Source organism: Ornithorhynchus anatinus, chromosome 2 (genome assembly GCF_004115215.2).
Source record: "Ornithorhynchus anatinus isolate Pmale09 chromosome 2, mOrnAna1.pri.v4, whole genome shotgun sequence".
NCBI lineage: Eukaryota > Metazoa > Chordata > Mammalia > Monotremata > Ornithorhynchidae > Ornithorhynchus > Ornithorhynchus anatinus.
The window spans coordinates 129260913-129282044 of record NC_041729.1 but is presented as its reverse complement, the minus strand read 5'-3'; the positions used below and the strand labels follow the sequence as shown (position 1 = coordinate 129282044).

General features: G+C 37.4%; 1 protein-coding gene and 1 non-coding gene across 2 annotated transcripts in view; one reads left to right on the top strand and one right to left on the bottom strand.

The window, feature by feature from the left end:
* DACH1 (dachshund family transcription factor 1) overlaps positions 1-21132 on the top strand; it is a 487154-nt gene that overhangs the window by 106566 nt on the left and 359456 nt on the right.
* Positions 20283-20420, bottom strand: LOC114809721. The gene has a single exon (XR_003757498.1). It is a non-coding gene; the product is annotated as a small nucleolar RNA SNORA7 (small nucleolar RNA).

The following is a 21132-nucleotide window of genomic DNA, read 5'->3' as shown; positions in this document are numbered from 1 at the left end:
GCCTTGAGAGACTCCAATAGTTAGGGATCCAATGGGAGATAGAGGAGAAGCCCACAAAAGAGACTAGCCAAGAAATAGAGGAGAACGAGGAGAAGACAGTATCAGTGAAGTCAAAGTTGGATAATGCTTCCAGGAGAAGGGAGTGGTCAGCAGTCTCCAAGAAAGATGAGAGTTCAAGGAGGATTAGGTTGAAATAAAGACCACTGGATTTGTCTCAAAGGTCTGATTTGCACTTCAATCTTGCTCATTTAAACATATATATAGTCATGGAAGAACTAGTACATATCTGTTCATTGTAGTCTCCCAAGTGCTCAGTACAGTGCTGTGCACACAGTAAGCAATTAATAAATGAAATTGAGTAAATGAACTGGTACATACTCAGATCAAATGGAGCTCAATGCGGATGATATTTCACTGGATGACTGATGACTTGAGAGGACATGGAGTGCAATATAGCAATATGCCTGAAATACTGAAGCAGAGGAAGGTCCAACTAGGAAGGGGAGTTACTGGGGCTCATGGAAGCTGAAAAATGTTTTTAAACATTTTACTTTTTAATTTTAATTTACTCAAAATATATTTCTATATGTAATATATCTATATAATGTAAAGAGATTAGGAAAATGAATCTCATTATTGTTCATTATGCTACTGTTTATACAAATATGTATTTTTCTTTACTGTGCTTTTTGTAAGTTTCAGTATTAATTCATTCAGAGAAACTTTAGAAAAAAGTTGGTAAAATGAAGATTAGGCAGATAAGGGATATTTTTTGTTTACCGTAATGAGTACTGAAATGAAGAAGTAAAACACAGCTCTGACTTAGTTTAGAGAAAGAGAAAGGACGAGAGATAAAAAGGGAATGAGAGAGGGCTGAAAAGAGAAGAAGAGAGGTTAGAGAGAGCCTCCAAACCTTTGAACATCATTTAAATGATCAGCTTTAAAGTTCTCCACCAGATGGCCCTTCTCCTGGAAAGGTTATTTAGTCTTGTCTTTGTCATTGCCCTCTCCTGGGTCTCCTCTAATATCTGTCTGGCTTCTTTTCAGTATTCTCCTCTGTTTCCCACCCACAGTTAGGGAGCCCTCAGGGCTCAGTTTTGGGTCTCCTTTTATTCTCCATCACCATCCACTCATTTGGAGAACACACTCACTCCCATGGGTTTAACTACTATCCTTATGCAGCTGATTACCAAATCTACAGGCCTGAACTTTCTCCTGTGTCATCTTGTATTTATTTACTCCTGCCTCAGGACATTTCTATTTGGATGACCATCTGACACCTAAAACTTGTCATGTGCAAAACAGAACATCTCTTCCCACCCAAATACTATCCCTCCCTGACTTCCCTGTAGACAGCCCCACTATCTTCCCTGTGTCTCACAAACCCATAATCTTGACATTATCCTCACGAGAGTTGAGATGACTCATCTCTCTTATTCAGCCTGTCACCAAATCTGTCACCAAATTCTGTTGGTTCTGTTTCCTTTCCATCTAAACTGCTACCACCTTGATCCTAGCCCATCTTGGCTACAGCATTAGTTTCTTTGTTGACCTCCCTGCTTCCTTGCTGTCTACACTCTAATCCATTCTGCCCAGATTATTTTTCTAAAAAAACATTCAGTCCACATTTGCCCACTCCTCAAGAACCTCCAGGGGTTGCCCAACCATCTCTGCAATCAAACAGAAACTCCTCGTCATTCACTTTAAAACACTCAATCACCTAGCTGTCTCCTATTATGTCACTGATTTCCTACTACAACTCAGCATGCTTATTTTATTCTTCTAACACTGACCTACTCATTGTACCTCAATATTTTCTATTTCACTACTGATCCCTTGTTTACATTCTGCCTCTGGCCTGTAACTCCCTGTTCCTTCATATTCAACAGACTATCACTCTTCCCACTTCCAAGCCTTATTAAAATCACATCTACTCCAAGAGGTCTTCTCTGAATAAACCCTCATTTCCCCTACTCCGTCCCTTCTGTGTGACCCTTGTATTTTGATTTGTATCCTTTATTCACTCTCAGTCCCATAATACTTACAGAATTTATTTTACTGTGTCTCAACCTCTAGACTGTTTACTTCTTGGGAGTGGGAAACATGTTTACCAACTCTGTTATGTTGCAGTTTCCCAGCTGCTTAGTACAACGCTCTGTACACTGCAAGTACTCAATAAATAAGTTAGCTGATTGATTGATTGGTCTCCTGTTACCTATTTATTAAGTGTCTTTAATCATCATCCTACAACAAGCTGTCTTCACTAATTAATCAATCAAACAATACATTGTTTTAGGGAGTTTTGTTTTGAGCACCCAAGCCAACCCTCCAGTTGTATCTCTCGCTCGACTACCACTTCTGTTCCTTCCTCATTCTTTTCCCTTAGTTTGGAGCAATCTCCTTCCAAACATTAGGCAGACCACAACCTCTCTTAAAATCTCACCTCCTCAATGATAAGTGCTGGATGTTCTTTAATTGAGAGTTTACCATGTACAGAGCACTGTACTGAGCATTTGGGAGAGTACAGTACAATAAGTACAATAGAGTGACAGAGAAAATTCCTACTCTCCAGAAGCTTAAGGCTAGTTAGGCTGGGCTACAAGGCAAGGATAAGATGAGCACTGAAATGGCATTTGTTAAGTGCTTACTATGTGTGAAGCACTGTTCTAACCCTGGGGGTGGGGTAACTATCAAAGTTCCCAAGAGGTATACACCCAAGTGTTTAGGTATCCCAAAGGGGAGGCCAAATAGTTGGAGAATTGAGGGATTAGTCAGGGAAGACCTCTTGGAAGAGATGTATATTTTAATAGGGCTTTAAAAATGGCAGAGCGGTGGTCCGTTTGATATGAATGGACTGAACAGTTTTTAGAAAAATGATTGAAAACTATTGCTTGCAGAAGTCAAACTTTGGTCCTTTAATGCCAAGCTTCTTACTGTACCTCAAACCCATTTGTCTGGCCTCTGACCCTGTCCAAATTCTCTCACTGGCCTGGAACTCCTTTTCCTATTATATCTATCAATCAATCAGTGGTATTTATTAAGCACTTACTACGTGCAGAGCACTGTAGCTTGTTCTTGGGAAAGGACAATCAACAGAATTATCACAAACATTCCCTGTCACTAACAAGCTTACAATCCAGAGGGGGAGAGAGGCATTAATATAAATAACTAATTTATGATATATAATTAAAAGATTGTACATAATTTAGAGTGATTTATACTGTGAGCCCTGATGTGTGACAGGGACTATATCTAGGCAACCTGATTATTTTGTATCTATGCCAGACTTAGTAAACACTTAGCAAAGAGCATTAAAAAAAGAGAAACTCCTCTTCTTTGATGACTGTACCCTAAGTGCTCAAACACAAAAAGATATGCATATAATTGTGACTCAGTTTTATGAATCAGCATAACACTATGGGTTGACAATTTGACTCGAACTGAGGTTGTGTACCAATGGGCTCCTGAAAAAACCTAATTACCACTGAAAATCTCTATCAGTGGTAATCTCATTATATATTGTTATGAAATTCAAAGAGATAATGTCAGAGAGAACTAGAAATGCAAAATGGCTAGTTAATCCTTTCGGACACAATCAATTGTGTATCGATATGACATAAGCTTCATATCAAGCTAATGGTACATACATCTTGCTCTGATCCATGGATCTACCACACAACCTGAAGACAAACCAAGACTTCTGGAGAAATCCTGGTAAATGCCAATGAAGTATCACACTCTTACATCAGTCTATCAATCAATGGTATTCATTGAACATTAACTGTGTGCAGAGCACTGTATTAACTGCTTGGGAGAGTGTAATATAATGGAGTTGGTAGACACATTCCTTGGCCACCAGGAGTTTAAATACATTACACTGGACAAGACAAAGTGAAGAAAGGATGCCAGGAGGCATCCACATATCCAATTCACTATTTTTAAAGAGAAAATTTGAATCATAATGTGGCATGTTTTACATTTTTAGATCAGGTCCATCTATTTTTCCACTTATGAAAAAACTGTGGACTTTCACTTCAACGGCAGACTGCCAACTTTATAAATTCTATAAAAATAAACACTGATCATTAAAACACTGATTCCCTAAGTAGTAAAAAAAGGAGGAATACTGGAGTGAAGCTACTATTATAAAACCAATAATTTGATGATGACCATTTCCCTTGCATATTGTTTCTTTAATATAATTATAAATTTCAGTTAAAGTTTGTTCAAAAGTGACCTTGAGATATATATGGCAAAAATAATACTGAGGTCAGTTGAATTACTGAATAATTTATCCAAAGCTAAATGGATATGCTTTGTTTTCTTTCCCTCTGTCAAATAACCTTCTGATGCAATGGAACTTAAAAGATCAGGAAGTTAACCTTTCTGGAAATCAACAACTTCATTCTGTTACTATTTTTATAGTAACAATACAACCAAATTTAGCTTGTCTGGAGATTTATGTAGAAAGTTGTACTATTAATTAAAAGGTGATAGTTTCAAATGAGCAGTTCAACTCTCGTCTTTGATTTGATACTTGGGTGGTCAAGCAATCCAAATTTTTTTTTCATTTATAGTCTATATGTATTTATATTTTGCAATATAAATATAATATTGCAGTTTCTTTTCAAATCTATCCTGAAATCAAAAATGGAAGATTAAAAATAAATCCTGTAGCTAACTTCCTGGTTTCTTCTACTGTAGCTTTCAGATAATCTTAATGGAACAGGAAAATCTAAGACAGTCATTGCTCATTTCAAGTGCCATATTTTATGACTGGAAAATTGCTAAATGTAAACAATGTGGTATACAACAAGAGAGCATGATCTTTTCATTTATTTTTCATTTAGCTAGATTTATTTACTACAAAACTGTATTTTACTTTTAATTTCTTTCCCATACTTTATTCAGGTATTTAAATGACCCTATAAAAGCTTTGTGTGGAAAAAATGTGAAACAAATGGATTCATAGTTTCTTATTTTAGCCATTGGATTTACAAAATAATTTCAATTGAACCATTTGGCAAAATATATAGATTATTAAATTAAAATATAGATTTTAGTTTTCATTTCAGGAAAACATGTTCCTTTTTTTATGGTATTTATTAAGTGCTTATTATTTGCCAGGACTGTACTGAGCACTGGAGAAAATACAAACTAATCAGATTAGACACAGTCCATGTCTCACATGGGGCCATAGTCTTAATCCCCATTTTATAGATGAGGTTACTGAGGCAAAGAAAAGTTAAGTGACTTGCTCAGGGTCACACAGCAGATAAGTGATGAAGGAGGGATTAGAACCAGGTCTTTCTGACTGACAGATCCCTGTTCTAAACACTTGTCTTGCCTATTGCTAGACTCTGCTGTTTTTCTTGAACAGAAATATCCAGATAATTACAGACTGGACTCTATTACAGATCAACCCTGTGATTTTACAACCAAGGTGATACAGAGACAAGTAAGATATCTCACAGTCATGACCACCTTAGTAGCAATGCCTCCTGGGCTCAGTGTCTTTAAAGAGGTAATTGTTAAAGTAAAACAGGAGCAGAGGACATATTTCCTGCCAACAAGGAGCTTGTACTCTAATGGAGAAATAAACTTAAACATATACCTACAAATATAATATTTGTAAAATTATACTACACACAAATTTAAAAATTAGAATACATAATTATAAATAGTTATGCAATGTATATACATCTACATACACAAGTACTGTACACAAGTGTTAAAGTTTAAAACTCTTTACCATTGGAGTTGGCGTTGAAGCACTCAATCACATTGTCACCTCCTACCTCAAATTTTTATTTCCCTTCTACGACCCAATTTGTTTGTTTTCCTCCTCTAATGCCAAGCTATTCGCTGTATCTTGTCTGTCTTGCCAGTGCACTCTCACCAACTTCCTGCCTCGGGTCAGGAACAAATCAATCAATTAAGCAATCATATTTATTGAGTACTTACTGTGTGCAGAGAACTGCACTAAACATTTAGTATAAAATATAACAGTATAGCATACACATGATTAGTGATTGATTAGCATTCAGTAAATACAATTGATTGATCTAGAGTCATGAGCAAGGTTTAGTTTGGTTCATTGAAGTAATGTAGACAGTGAACTAGGTAGTAGTGGTTGAATGAAGCTGTAAGTAAGATGATAGAGTTGATAGATGACCTTTAGTGAATCATGAAGAATTTTTGACAGAAGAAGGAGGGTGAGAAGGTGACTAAGCAGTTGGCCCAGTACGTTTATGGTGCTTTTGTAGGTACTTATCCTCACCTTCAGCCCTTATGCCTATATGTTTATTACACAGTCAATGATTTATGATTTATTGAAGGCACATCTCCAAGAAGCCTTCCCTGATTGAGCCCTCTTTCCTCTTCCCCTACTTCCTTCTTGGCCACTCTTACTTGCTCTTTCATTCATCCTCCCTCCCATTCATTCATTCAACAGTATTTATTGAGCACTTACTATGTGCAGAGCACTGTACTAAGCGCTTGGATGTACAAGTTGGCAACAGATAGAGACAGTCCCTGCCCTTTGATGACCTGTCCTTCTCCCACCATGGTGGGGAGATTCAGGCTTGTCCCCCTCTAACTGGGGTGGGGAAGCCCAGACCCCATCCCTCCAGTCATGGCAGGGAGACCCAGGCCTGACACCTCCAGCTGTGCTGGGGCATCCTCCTCTAACTAGGGAAGGGAGACTCCGGCCCACCCCTTCCAACCAAGGCAGGAAAACCCAGGGGACTCCCACAGGGATTCTCCCAGGAGGCTTCTTCATTCACTCATTCATTCATTCAATCATATTTATTCAGTGATTACTGTGTGCAGAGCACTATACGAAGCACTCAGGAAAGTACAACAATAAATAATGGCATTCCCTGCCCACAACAAGCTCACGGTCTAGAGAGGGGGAGAAAGAAATCAGTACAAATAAATAAAATGACAGATAGGTACATAAGTGCTTTGGGGCTGGGAGGAGGGAAGAGCAAAGGGTGACCCAGAAGGGAATGCGAGATGAGGAAAAGTGGGGCTTCCCCACAGCACTTATGTATATATCTGTAATTTTTTTATTTATCTATTTATATCAATGTCTGTCTCTCCCTCTAGATGTGAGCTCATTGTGTGTAGGAATCTATTTGTTTAGTCCAGTACTTTGCACACAGTAAGCACTCGATAAATATGATTGAATGAATGAATGAAACAGGAAGATTTGAAATGCTTTAGACTGTAAGCTCATTGTGGGCAGGGAATGTCTGTTATATTGTTATACTGTACACTCCCATGTGCTTACTATATGCTTGGCACACAGTAAGCACTGAATAAATATGACTGACTGACTGACTGGCGGGAGATATATAAAGAACGTCGCTTCAGAAATATGATACTCAAGGTAGTTTATAGGATATATTGGATTAAGAAGAGACTGGAAGCAGTGAGGAAGACTACTGTATGACAAGCACTTGTACCAAATGTACCAGCAGTTTGGTTGGAGAAGAATGAAAGAATTTGAATATATGTAGGAAAAAACCAGCAAGATTTAGCGGTAATTTGAGTGTAAGAGTTGAATCACAGTAAGTGCTAAGATGAAACCGAAGTTGAAGGTGTCTGTTTCAGGGAGGTTGGTGGAGTCACTGACAAAGATTGGAAGAATAGGGAAGGACAATGAGTAGTTCTGTTTGAGAAAAGTTCAGTTTGAAGTGCTGGTGGGATATTCTAGTGGAAAGGTGGTACAGGAAAGAGAAGGTGTGGAAATACAAGCTAAATGAGAGGTTGGGACCAAAAAGATCAGTTTTGGAGTCATCCATATTGAGAGAGTAACTGAAGCCATGTGACTAGATGAAATGCCCAGGAGAGTTTGTCTAGAATGAAAATAGCCCAATCGGGGCTGAGAAATGGAAGAAGTGCTAGTGAATGAAAGTGGAAAGTACCACTCAAAGAACCAAGTTAATATCATGTCAGCAAAATTGATTTCTGATAGTGTTCTAAGTATAAGACAAGGGTCTACGTTGTCAAAGAAACCTGAAAAGTCATGGAGAATTAGGATGATAGTCCACTGGACTATGTTAAGAGATTGGTGATCATAATACATAAGGGGTATCAGCTGGGGGAGTAGGAGACTGTAGTCATGTAACATCCTTAGGTCACTTGTTTGACTCTGGCTCCAAGGACTTTTCCTTTCCTTCTAAACTGTAAAGTCATTGTGGGCAGGAAATGTCTGTTATATTGTTGTGTTGTACTCTCCCAAGTACTTAGTATAGTGCTCAGCACACAGTAAGTGCTCAATAAATGATTCATGTGCAATTTTGGTGGGGAAAGGGGTCAAAATCCAAATTCTAGTAGTTCAAGGGGAATGTTGGGGAAAGGTAGGTGTAATCAGCTGGTGTATTTGAACTCTTCCAGGAGTTTGGATAAGAATGAGAGTGTAAAGGTGGAAGAATAGCTAGAGGGACTAACCATATCTAGTTACAAAGGCTAATAATTATAGCCTCTCTACGTGACCTAAAGTTAAGGGATAATTCATGTTTAAATAACATACTATTTGGAGCTCCCAAATCCTGAGTATGCAAGTGTCTCAAATTCCTAATTCAGGATTAATTAATCAGTTGTATTTATTGCACTTTCTGAATGCCTACAGAAAACTTTATTAGTACTTAGGAGAGTCAAATGAAGTTAATCGATAGGATCCCTGAATTCCAGGAGCACTTGATATCTAGATAATGCTAAAAATCTATACCAATAATGCCATTGGGGCTATGTCATAATACACCTCAACCAGATCTGGATGGAGTCAAGCTAATGTAGTGCAACATGAAGAAAGACAAGAGTTTGGACTCAGGGGAGCCAAGAAAGCGTACAAGGAAGCTTGGGAAAGTCAAGAAGGATTGCCAGGTAGGGGAGAGTGTGAGTATAGACAAAATTGCTAAATGGACTGTGGTATTTAAAAAGTGGACAAAGAACAGAAAAACTGAAAGCCTATAGACTCTCCAGTGTATTAATATATTTTACTGACATGGGAGTAAATTTTAGAAATCGTTGAAAGTTTTGTGAGAAGACAATAACAGCATCATGGATATCTTGATATAGATTTACAATTTTTATTAGTCAAAAAATAACTTTGGAAATCAGAAGTCTTAAATGCACATTGTTAACTCTTTTATTCTACTAATATAGTAAAGAATATTTTAAAACTCAGCAGAGCTAGAATTAGGAAGTATAATTAAGTGTAGCAGTTTTCACCATAATTAGTAAGCAAATGAACTGCAATTTGAAGTAAAATAAAATCCATTTATTTTGTAACGCTCCAAATATATTCTTAAAATTTCTGAAATGGCATAATGATTGAATTGTACCACCCCCTAATTTATAGCAAATGCAACGTAAAGTCCTTCATAAAGATGAATTGGACAAAAATAACTATTTCCATTGGTTTTACCCTAAAGATACTTTCTAGAAGATAATAAAGTAATAAAAGATTGTTTTCACAGCTGTTTGTCTTTAATTACATATATGTCTTTGAAGTAGTGCAGTAAGACAGACTTTGAACCTGGAAAGAGATCAAATAATGAATTGTTCTGCTCTGTGAGGCTTAAGAAAGGATTTTATTGTCGAATCATATAGTGCAACATATTTTTTTCTTATAACAGTTAAATAATGGTTGAAACCATGAGATCATTACAGATGGACCAGATTAAAGGGCTTGGAGCAAAATGTTGAAAACTAGTATTAAAAAAAAAATTAGGATCTATAATTAACAAAATATTTTCTTAGATTTCAGTTTTGATAAAATTTTGTTTTCATTTATACCATGATTCGCTGAAATACAATGGAGATAGAAGAAATGAATGTTTGAATCCTACTGGATGCTTCTCAAACTTTTCATTATCTAATAAGCTTTTATATTAATATCACTTTAAGTTACAAAGGACAGAATTAGATTCATTTATTGAAAGACATTTATATAATTCAGCATTCACATGGAAGGGTTAGTTAATAATTTTCCATAGTTTTAACTTAACTACTCTTTCTGCTCCAAGAATAATACATTTTTAAGATTCCATATACACTTAACTGTATCTAAATAATTACCATATCCTGCAGTTTATTTATTTATAACCTTGCATTAAAATGCTCTATCACTCTCCAACATTTTCTCACCATCCACAATAGAATAGGTGCTAAAGAGAATGCAGGATTCAAAAGGGTTTTTTTTTTCCCTTTTTGAACTGTGTCTTTAAATATCTGAACTGTGAATAATGAGCCTCAACTCTGTAAGAGCCAACCTCCCTTGTTCAAGCACCCTGGTTTACTCCTTGCTAGTAAGGTAGGCACTTTGGGAAAACATTAACTTTTTCAACCCTGTAAGGGACTGTTTAGGACTACATCATGCATACCATGCTGCAGTGCACTAAACAGTTCCCTTGTGGTTTCAAAGAGTTATTGTTCTTTTTAATGTGTCTATCATATTACCAAGGCGAAAGCAGCTCTATGAAAATTGGCTTTATGTATTAATTATTACAAGTTACACTGGGATGGTATTCCTACCTATTTCAAAATCTTTGAAGTTCATCACCATATATCTTCTAGAGGCACATATCTTTGAAACTCATTAAATAATTTTTCTGAGTGTATCTTTTACCCCAAAAGTAGTTTTCCTGTTATTTAGAAGAAAGTTTTTCCTTTGTTGAAGATATAAACCTTTCAAATGATAATTTCAATGGAAACATTAGACAAAGGAATATTGTAACTTTGGAGATTTTTATGATGAAGGTGTGTTTAAGAGATGTCACTTTGATATTTTTACATTATGTCCTACATTTGTCAGCTAAAACCAGGATATTGCCTCAATGAGAAAAAGCATGTTCTGCACTTGTCAAAAGGCAGTAAGTAATGATTAAAATAGCAGTGTGAAACGCTGGGAGATTAAAGTGATGCTAATGATAAGTGAGAGAAGAAAAGGGCAAGCTATATTTTAATCCCTGAGAGAATGGTTAATGACTTCTATTGCCTGAGATTAAACTAAACCTGTCTCATCAGCTTTTTCTGCTTGGTGAAAAAAAGCTCTCTGCACTTTAATTTATTAAAGTCTTTTAAGGAAGCACATTGATCTACAGAGGTTAAACTTTAAAAAATTGTGCAAAATATACACTAAAATGCTTAACAAAAGTGCAACTGTTGCTCTAGGCATGCTCACAGAAAGGATCTGTGGTCTTTGACAATGTATTTAATTATGTTATATTAATTACTTAGACTGGAAGTTTTTCCCTTTTAAAAAACAGAATATTATATTACTGGTGTAGGCAACAAGGTAAGAGTATTGTAGATTATATCAGCACATACAAACATTAAATTACTGGTGATTGCTCCTGTTCATAATGGTATGCTACTCTTTCAATATAAGAAACTTTTCTAACTTTCAAAATAGATCCATAATTAATGAAATGCTTTTCCTTAGTCTGAATAGCAACACCTTAACTCTGGTATAAATATATTTTGGCTCTAAACTCTAACCTCACCCTTGAAATAGACTCAGTTCAGCTGCTCTTAAATTCTTCCAAGCAGGGAAAAAGTGTGTATAGATAAACGTTTCAATCAATCATGGGTGGGAAAAAAAATCTTTAAGATTGTGACATCGATTGGAAAAGTAGGGCCTTCATTGAGGCCCAGAATATTTTCAAGTGTATTCTAGGCGGAAAGTGTACACAGCCTCCACAGCATCTTTGTCATTTAGCGGACACCAAAATGACTGTCTTGAAGTGAAAGATGACTTAAGATGCATGCCAAGTCCAATAAGCACTTCTCTGGTTCAACAACTCCTTGTTTATGGCAGGTTGGGAATAAGGATAATGTGAGCTTGATATTACTATTTGCATATAAATACTGCAAACCTTTCTAGGCTAAGGTAGAATTGGCATTTAAGCAGGGAATAAATTTAGAGTTTGGAGAAGTCTGCAAGGTCCATTGTCCATGCTTTGTGGATTCACATCCAGAAATGTTTTACACTAGCTAGAGGGAAAAACTATAACTGTCCTCTCTTCTCCTGAATATTTTTTAAGCTGATATATAGTTTTTTTAGACTAAGGAGTTAAACTCAATTCACTCTTTGATGTTAATGAAACACCAATTTTTCTGAGGGCCATGAAGTCCTAATGAGCAGTTTCTTATAAAAGAACATTTAATCAAGGTTTATTTTTAACTTGTTTAAACAGATCTAATAGTTTGTGCTGATTTCATTTCAGTATAATAATTGCTAGCAATCCTATTAGTAAGTTGTAGTCCAGGGAAGTTAACACAAATTCCATTCTAATGAGAGTCGTGTAACTGCAAAATCCTAGTCACTATGGAAAGGTTTGTATTCAGAGTGGAGAGACAGAACTTCTTACACTTTCTGCTGACAGTAGTATATTTTCTTTTATATATTGAAGGTAAACATGAATTACTAATATTTATATGAACTTTATTAGCATTTAAAGAGGTTAACCTTCCATACTGCCAAAAAGAAGCAAAATTAGAAAATGGCGGTTTAGAGAGGTACTTTAAGAAATGAATAAGAAATGAAGATCATTTTCTCTGAAACATTTTATAGAACTTGGGTTCCATTTATCCATATGTTAATGTGATGTTAATGAATTTTTAAATCCCTTTGTTGGATCATCCATGTACTTCTCCCACTAGGAATAAAAATGTCCTAGAGGAAAGGAAATCAAATTTAGAGACTTCAAGGTGATTTTAAAATCTCCAGATTACAGATGACATATGTAATAGCAGATTTAACTTGCTAATATTTTTTATGACCCATTAAGTTTGGTTCTGGCATATTTCAAAGGCATAAATTCATCTCTTTGGGGTTGTTTGAGGCAAAGGTGTTGCAAATTATCACTGTATTCTAGTGCATTACACAGCCCCATGAACCTGAGTTTACAAATTCTTGAAATTAGGGAACCCTTAAACTCATTAGGTAGTATAAGAGCCATATGGAAAATCCATATTCAAGACAATCAGATTAATAAGCCAACATGTTAGAATGAATATTAATACCTTTTAAAGGTTAGCTACTCTTTCCTGGTCCATCTTCAAAAAGTGTGATAGAGGCTATACTCTTAATAAAGTGACAAACTGAATTGTTAAAAATTTTTTAAAATGTTGATCTGGAAATTTGAAAAATCATGATTTGGGGGCTTGATTGATTGATTGCTTTTTGCATAATGGGAGAATTACTTTGTTGGTAGAAAACAATAAATTGCATACCATCCTTCATACCTAGCATATTAGTCTATTTTTGCGTAAATATGTGAATCATAGAACTAGAGGATGGCACAGTAAATATTTAGGATTATGTCTGACCTAGTTCATCAATGCCTGACAAAGCTAGTTTTTTGCCTTTTGCCAAATCAAACTGATGTGGCCCACAACTACTTCCAGGGTTGTTTCCATGCATTTAAGGAAGAAATTGTGGGCCCAGAACACATGGGACAGTGGTCAGCCACATGGCACAGTGAATTTCAAAATACTTCTGTCCAGGTCTTGTTCCAAAAGAGGAGACTGTTGGGAAATTATGAAGAGTCATCCAAATTTGGCACAAACCAGCTGTGGTCAAACTGGGCCAAGGTTCCCAAACAACAATGATAAAATAGAAGAAAGAACAGGTTTATAATCCCCATATTACAGATGAGGAAATAATCTATTTCCTACCTGTATCTCTCTGTAGACTAGAACCTCCTTCTGGGCAAGGATCACATCTACCAACTCTGTTGTATTGTACTTTCCCGAGTGCTTAGTACGCTGCTCTGCACCATGGGCACTTAATAAACATCAATGATGATTGATTAACTTGCTTAAAGTCACACATCAGGTAAAAATGGCAGAGCTGGGATTAAAACCCAGGTCTTCTTACTCCTGAGCTCATACTGCTTCTCTGGCCTGGACTAAATCATCATCACATCATAATCATTTTTAACAGGATTTATAACATGCTTAAACTGTGTACAGCACTCTGTTGGCATCAATACCAGTTTCTTGTTAGAACATTCATTTATGTCATAACAGGTTGTACTTCACAGAATTGGAAAATGTTCTCCTATCTCAGTAGAACACAGTACTCTACACTGTAAACTACTTGTGGGCAGGGATCATTACTACCAACTCTCTAGGCTGTAAGCTCCTTGTGGCCAGGAATGTGTTTGTTATACTGTACTCTCCCAAGCACTTAGTATAGTACTTTGCACACAGTAAGTGCCCATAAATACGGTTGAATGAATGAGTAAATATTGTATCATACATTCCCAAGCCTTAGTACAGTTCTCTGCACAGAGAAAGCACTCCAAAAAATGCTCTTGATTGATTGATTGATTGGTTGTTAGATTGCTACCTATGCAAGAGGGGTAAGACAGCCACTGGTTCCTGAGTAGCCCTATTAAGAAGCATCTACTCTCTGCTACTGGGGAAGGTGATAGGAAAAGTGTCCTAAAATTACCTTCCTTCATTTCTCAATACAGATTTATCAAGGACTGTGGTTTACAACCAAAATAAAACTAACAAAATAAATAGTGGCAGTTGTTGAAAGTGGATTCCATCAGTATGGCAGGACAGTCAGTTCAAAAGATACTGATGGTTGTATATAATAGGTCTTTTCATCTGCTTCTGTCCACTGGATTAGATCACACTGTCAGGAGCAGCATATTTACCAAGTGGGCCTATGGCTTCCAGCATGGAGTTGCAAATTTGGGGAGACAATACTACTGGAAAAAAATAATAAATCTAAAAAGTCTTCCCCTAAAAATGACAGTGTAAAGGTTTTTTTTCAATTGCAGTATATGTCCTATAAACTATATGAGCACAGTGTTACACAACTTATTGTAGGACATAGTAAGGCAGGATACTTTGCCTAAGTGTGGTACCATAGTGGGGCCGTGTTAAATGTGCAAAATATTATTTTAGTAATAATCCCAGGGTCTACGAGCAGTTTAATGAAGGAGTTTACTAACTATACAACATTTTCAAAGTCCCAGCAATGTTAACATTAATCTCACAGAGAATCAAGGTATCCACAAAGAGCACTGCAGCAATATTACAAGATGCTCCCTCACAGTCTCCAGTATTAATAACAAATAATCTTTTTCCATGATACAGTCTTCCAGGCAGTTGTCAAGGCATGGTTATAATTCCCAAAATTGATTCATTGGAAATGAACTAAAGATAAAAAAATCTGCTTAAAGAAAAGCAACACCCTGCAATCCATCATGGATCAGGGAGCAATTAGATTTACAGAAATCTGCATTGCAACATGCAAATCCATTTAAGGAACATGAACAGTAGGGATGGATTGGCAAGGTAAAAGAGATCAAAGTCTATGCAGACAGAACCAAGAACATCTACCCTTCATTAAAAATGTTATTTGTCCCTCTATGTGCTATCACATTTCTGAAGAATGACTATGGCCCAAATAGAGAGAATACTGGAGATTTGTCAACATCATTTCAACACACTTTCTACTACTGAAGATATGACCCTACCAAACATAGTAAACCTTCCAGTGAGCACTTATCATGTGAAGTAAGTCAGAGACATTAAAAATGGCGAAGCACTTGGACTTATTGGTGTAACTGAGAAGTAGCATTGCATAGTGGCTAGATCACAGGCTTGTGAGTTAAGAGGTCATGGGCTCTAATCCCAGCTTCACCATTTGTCTGCTGTGTGGGCTTGGGCAAGTCACTTCACTTCTATATGCCTCAGTTTCTGTATCTGTAAAATGAGGATAAAGACTGTGAGCCCCACATCGGTCAGGGATGTGTCCAGACCTATTAGCTTGTGTCCATCCCAGCACTTAGTACAGGGCCTGACACATAGTATGTGCTTAATAAATACCGTTTAAAAGTACTGCTGTGATTGGGTGAGGTCACTTCACTTCTCTGGGCCTCAGATACCTCACCTGTAAAATGAGTGAGACTGTGAGCCCCACATGGGACAGGCACTGTGTGCCAACCCACTTGGCTTGCTTGTAACCACCCAGTTGCTTAGTATAGTACCTGGCACATAGTTAAGTGCTCAACAAATACCATAATTATTATTATTATTACGGGAGACAACTTGCTTAAACACTTACATGGATACGCCTTCAAAAAATTCACACTATAGATATGCTCAAGTATACTAAAGATACCACCACCATCACTATCCTTATAGAAAAATGGAAAGATTGCAGCAATATTTTAGGCAATGTTGGCCCGATACTAACAAGATTGGTCCTAAATAGGCTTCTGAAAAATACGTCCGGGATCATAATGAAATTTCATTTCACAGCATGGCAGAGGAGAGCTCATCTTTGTGGCACAGGAGATGTGATCTATGCAGCAATCAGGTGCAAGATTCGTTTTCATACCCATACTCCTCATCAACTTTTCCAAACTGTATAGCTCCCTCCTGAAACCCCACTATCCCTGACTGTCTTCTCTCTCTAAACAACCACCTTCTTATCAAAATCCATTTTTGTTTTCTCTTTCCTAATCTTCCTTGAACCAAATAGAAGCAGCAGAAGTAATGAAAGTAGCTTACTGAACTTGCTGTGGGACATTCTACTAGGCACTTGGGAAATGCACACTAAACAAGTGCCCATAATATATTTTAATGACTGTCTCCTCTACTGGATTGTAGAGCTTTCCTTGAGGGCGGGGATTGTGTCTATTGTTTTGTACTCTCCCAAGAGCTTACTGCAGTATTCTGCACAAATATGTGCTCTAGTTAGTCAGTCAATTGTATTTACTGAGCACTTACTCCAATTGCTTTCTATCTCCTCTCCACTTGCATAAAACAAAGCTGTTCACAAAGGACTCCACCAACTCTTCCCATCTAATCATATTGGTACCTTACCTTCTACTTCCCAGTTCTCGTTCTTCCTTCTTTTCAAGCTTGCCTTCTGGTGTAATGGACAGAGCATGGAAATGGGAGTCAGAAGGTCATGGGTTCTAATCCCCGCACCACCACTTGTCTGCTTTGTGACCTTGGGCAAGTCACTTCACTTCCTTGTGCCTCAGTTACCTCAACTGTAAAATGATGATTGAAACTGTGAGTCCCATTTGGGATGGAGACTGTGTCCAACCCAATATGCTTGTATCCACTCCAGCGCTTAGTACAGTTCCTGGCACATAGTAAGTGCTTAACAAACACCACAACTATTATTATTATTATTACCTTCTTCTAAATTATCCTCCATCTTCCTCTTGTTCACCTTAAAACCCTATTCGACCCACTCTGCACCAAAAATATCATACAAGCCAATATCTATATTGGAGGTCTGAACCTGAACACTGTCTCAGGCATTCTGTTAGGTATTGACCAACAATACAGAGATTTCCAAGCAAGTAGAACATTCAGTCAGATGGGCAGTTATCCTCTAGAAGACTAACATAGTGTGATAGCAGCATGATATTAGGCTTCAGACAGAATTGAAGGTCCACAGACCTGTAGTACTATCAAACCTTCTAAAGACTGTAAAACCCAGAATCTTAAAAGGCAATACATATGACTCATTGAACAGATCTATCAACATACTTACCATCAAGTGCCAATTCAGGATCACAAGCAACAAAGTACTAGAATGAAGTCAATCTCCTAATGTTGATATTATACTCATCTCAAAGTCAAATGTTAAGTACAGTGCACTGCACCTAGTAACAAACACATATCATTACTGCCACTCAACACATCTTCATGGGTGGGATAGGTGAGAAGAAAGGTATATGAGTAGGATACCCAAGCACTTTCTCTATGGTGAGATGTCAAGTTAGGAAATTGGAAGTAAGGACGATTTAGGAATTGTCTTAACGATTCAGTGTAATAGAGGTTTAGCTAATGCTGCATTTCAGCCAAAAAGTGCAATCCAGCTCCACTTGAGCAGAATGGAGTTCAGCTGATGCTGTATAATGAGAAATCATGCCGGAGCAAGGAGGGCAGAACAAACATTTTGAAGATATAATACAGCGCTTTCAAACAGTGTGATATAGCTGTAGACTGCTGGAGCCAAAAGGGAGAGACATGCAGCAATCAGGAGATGATTGCTCTCCTAGAGCCTCTGTTTTGAGAAAAACTGGGTCTGATACATTAGTATGGTACACTGTAATGATGACAGGAACTACTTCTTTTGATCTGAAGCTTTGCAAGATTTGCAAGATAAGGACATTAAAAAAGCAATAGAGACAGGACCTGCAGCTGCACACAGCATACATATCAGTTGTATTTGGAGTATCATTCACAGAGCAGTTAGAAGTGTGGGTCCTGAATTGGCCTTTGCACTCTTACATAGCTACAGGTGAATTTCACCACTTTAGTATCTTTGTGTGTGTGTGTGTGTGTGTGTGTGTGTGTGTGTGTGTGTGAGTACATGTAAGTATACAAATAAATATCCAATGGCTATCCTTCAACCTCTGCATCAAACAGAAACTCCTTACCATTTACTTTAAAACACTGTCAGGCCCCTGCTATCTTACCTCACTACTCTCCTAAACAACGCAGCCCTCACATTCCACTACTCTAGATCCAGCTTAATCACTGTGCCTCAATCTCATTTCCACCAACCCCTTTCCCACATCCTCTCCCTAGCTTGAAACTCCCCCAGTGTTCTATATTGTGCTTAGTATGATGAACTGCATACAGTAAGTAAATATAATTGACTGACTGATCACTTATCCAGGGATGCTCAGATAGATAAGTAGCAAACTGAATGAAGAGGGTGGTTTGGTGTGACTTTTGGGAGATTAACAGGATTTGGACAGATTGGAGCATGAAGCTTCATTCCAAATTGACTGTCTGTAACGGGAGACTGAAGACTGACTGGAGACACCTCCAGCTCCTTGACTATTCTCCCCAACAGTTATCTAAATGCCAAATGACATTACATAGCAGGTGGAGGTAACAAACAATAAAGTGCAAAGAAATCAGTCATCACCCCAGCATTGAGACAATTCTCGGTGCAGCACAGCTCCATTGAGCAGAAAGGAGTGTAGCGGGTGCTGTATGATGAGAAATCATTCTCAAGCAAGGAGGGAAGAACAAACATTTTGAGGACATGATGTAGCACTTTCCAACAGCATGATATATCTGTAGACTGCTGGAACCACCAGGTAGAGACATACAGCTATCAGGAGATGATTGCTCTCCTAGACCACAGACTTTGAGCAAAACAGGACACCAGTAGGCAATCATGAAAACAGCCTCAGATCCTGGGAGCAGAAAACACAGCAACTAAGAACATCGTGATATGCACACAGAGTAGACTGGCTTGTCAGTTGGGTATCAGTCTTTACAGTTACAATAAGATCCTTGTTTAAGGGAATATATCTCTGCTATTCTCAAGACCTTAGAATGCACCAAGTACGATGCTCTTACTACTGCTATTCCTCCTTCTCCTCCTTCCATTATTACTACTTATCTGTGGTGACAAGATCATATTGCCAATAGTGTATTCTTTGAAAACTAGGACAAATAGAGATAGTATAGAACAAATATCTTAATGTGGAACAATAACCAGTTGTTGTAAACTACTTCTTAGGCAAACAAAAGTCCCAGTGACTATCTTGGCACCATTTTGAAAATATGCTTATATACTCTCCCTCCTTATGCATTTATTACTGGGTTGAGGAAGAACAGGTAGCTTGCTGTTACATAGCAACATGTGTAACCTGAAAACAAAATTTGTAGCCAGAGAAACAGCATGGCTTAGAACATGGACCTGGAAGTGAGAATGACCTGGATTCTAATCCTGGTTCCACCACTTGTCTGTTATGTGACTTTATCTATCCCAGTGCTTGTATAGTAAGTGCATAGCAGTATGCACATAAAAATACCATAAAAAAACTCAACAAACCAAAAGAAAAAAAGGTATAAGATACCATTAAAATTTTTTTTATATTGAAAACAGAAATAATTTGGAAACCTACAGTCAATCAATGGTATTTACTGAGTACTTATTTTGTGAAGAATACTGTACTAAGGGAAAGTACACTACAACGAAGTTGGTAAACACATTTCCTGTCCCCCGATTAGAAGGAGTATATCAAATAAAAAATACATAAGGAGCATGTTTTGTCTTATGCTGTTGAGTCAACACCATGGACACATCTCTCCCAGAATGCATCACCTCCCTCTACATCGTTCTGGATTCGTATCCATAGAGTTTTCTTGGTAAAAATATGAAAGTGGTTTACCATTGCCTCTTTCTATACAGTAAACTTCAGTCTCCGCAGTAGCCTCTCTCCCATGCCACTTCTGCCCAGCCCAGGTGAGTTTCGACTTGTAGCAGATTGCCTTCCACTCGCTAGCCACTGGCCAAACTAGGAATGGAATGGGTAGGCCTCTGCTTGACTCTCCCTCCCATAGTCGAGACTGGTAGAGTACTGGAAACTCTCAAGATGTGACTCTGAGAGTGAATAAGAAGCATGCAACATACTTGATAGAAGAATAAATGTTTTCTTGGTTGAATATGATACAATAAGATGTAACAACTATGCCTGTGACTATCCGTGGGAAAAATTGGTCATACTACAATATCTTTTACCATTGTGATCTGTCCATTAGTCTTCAGAGATGCATTTTTTATATAAACGTAGTCTATATAAAGCCTGAACCTTATAGACTTATTTTTTCTTAACTATCTCGTGGCCATTTCAATGTAAAATATGACTGTTAATTTTTGTTCCTTTGAAAGATCTGTAACCTTAAGGTATTTTCACCAACAAGTCACACAGTAGGCTAAGTGTTAAAGGGATAAGAAAATATTATTTCATCACTTCTGTTCCATTAGAATTCACTTGGGTGGCTGAGAAAATGGTTTATGGATTAGAGAGAGAAGAACAAGCTAAAACATTTCATACCTTCATCTCTGATAAATTCCCCAAACTCATTCTTCGCATCTGAGCCATAAATAACAGCCATGCTTTTTTGCTAAAAAGAGCTTTTTTCTTATGGTAGGTCTTTTGTCTGGGCAATGGATGCTATAATAAATTTGAAATCTTGGGGCTGGGGGCGGGGTCAGCATTGTATGAACTAAAATATTATTGTTTACAACTGTTGCTTCTATTATGAGCAGGCTAAAAAGCAACTCTGGAGCTTGATCTCTGTCATGGAAATAAATTAATATTT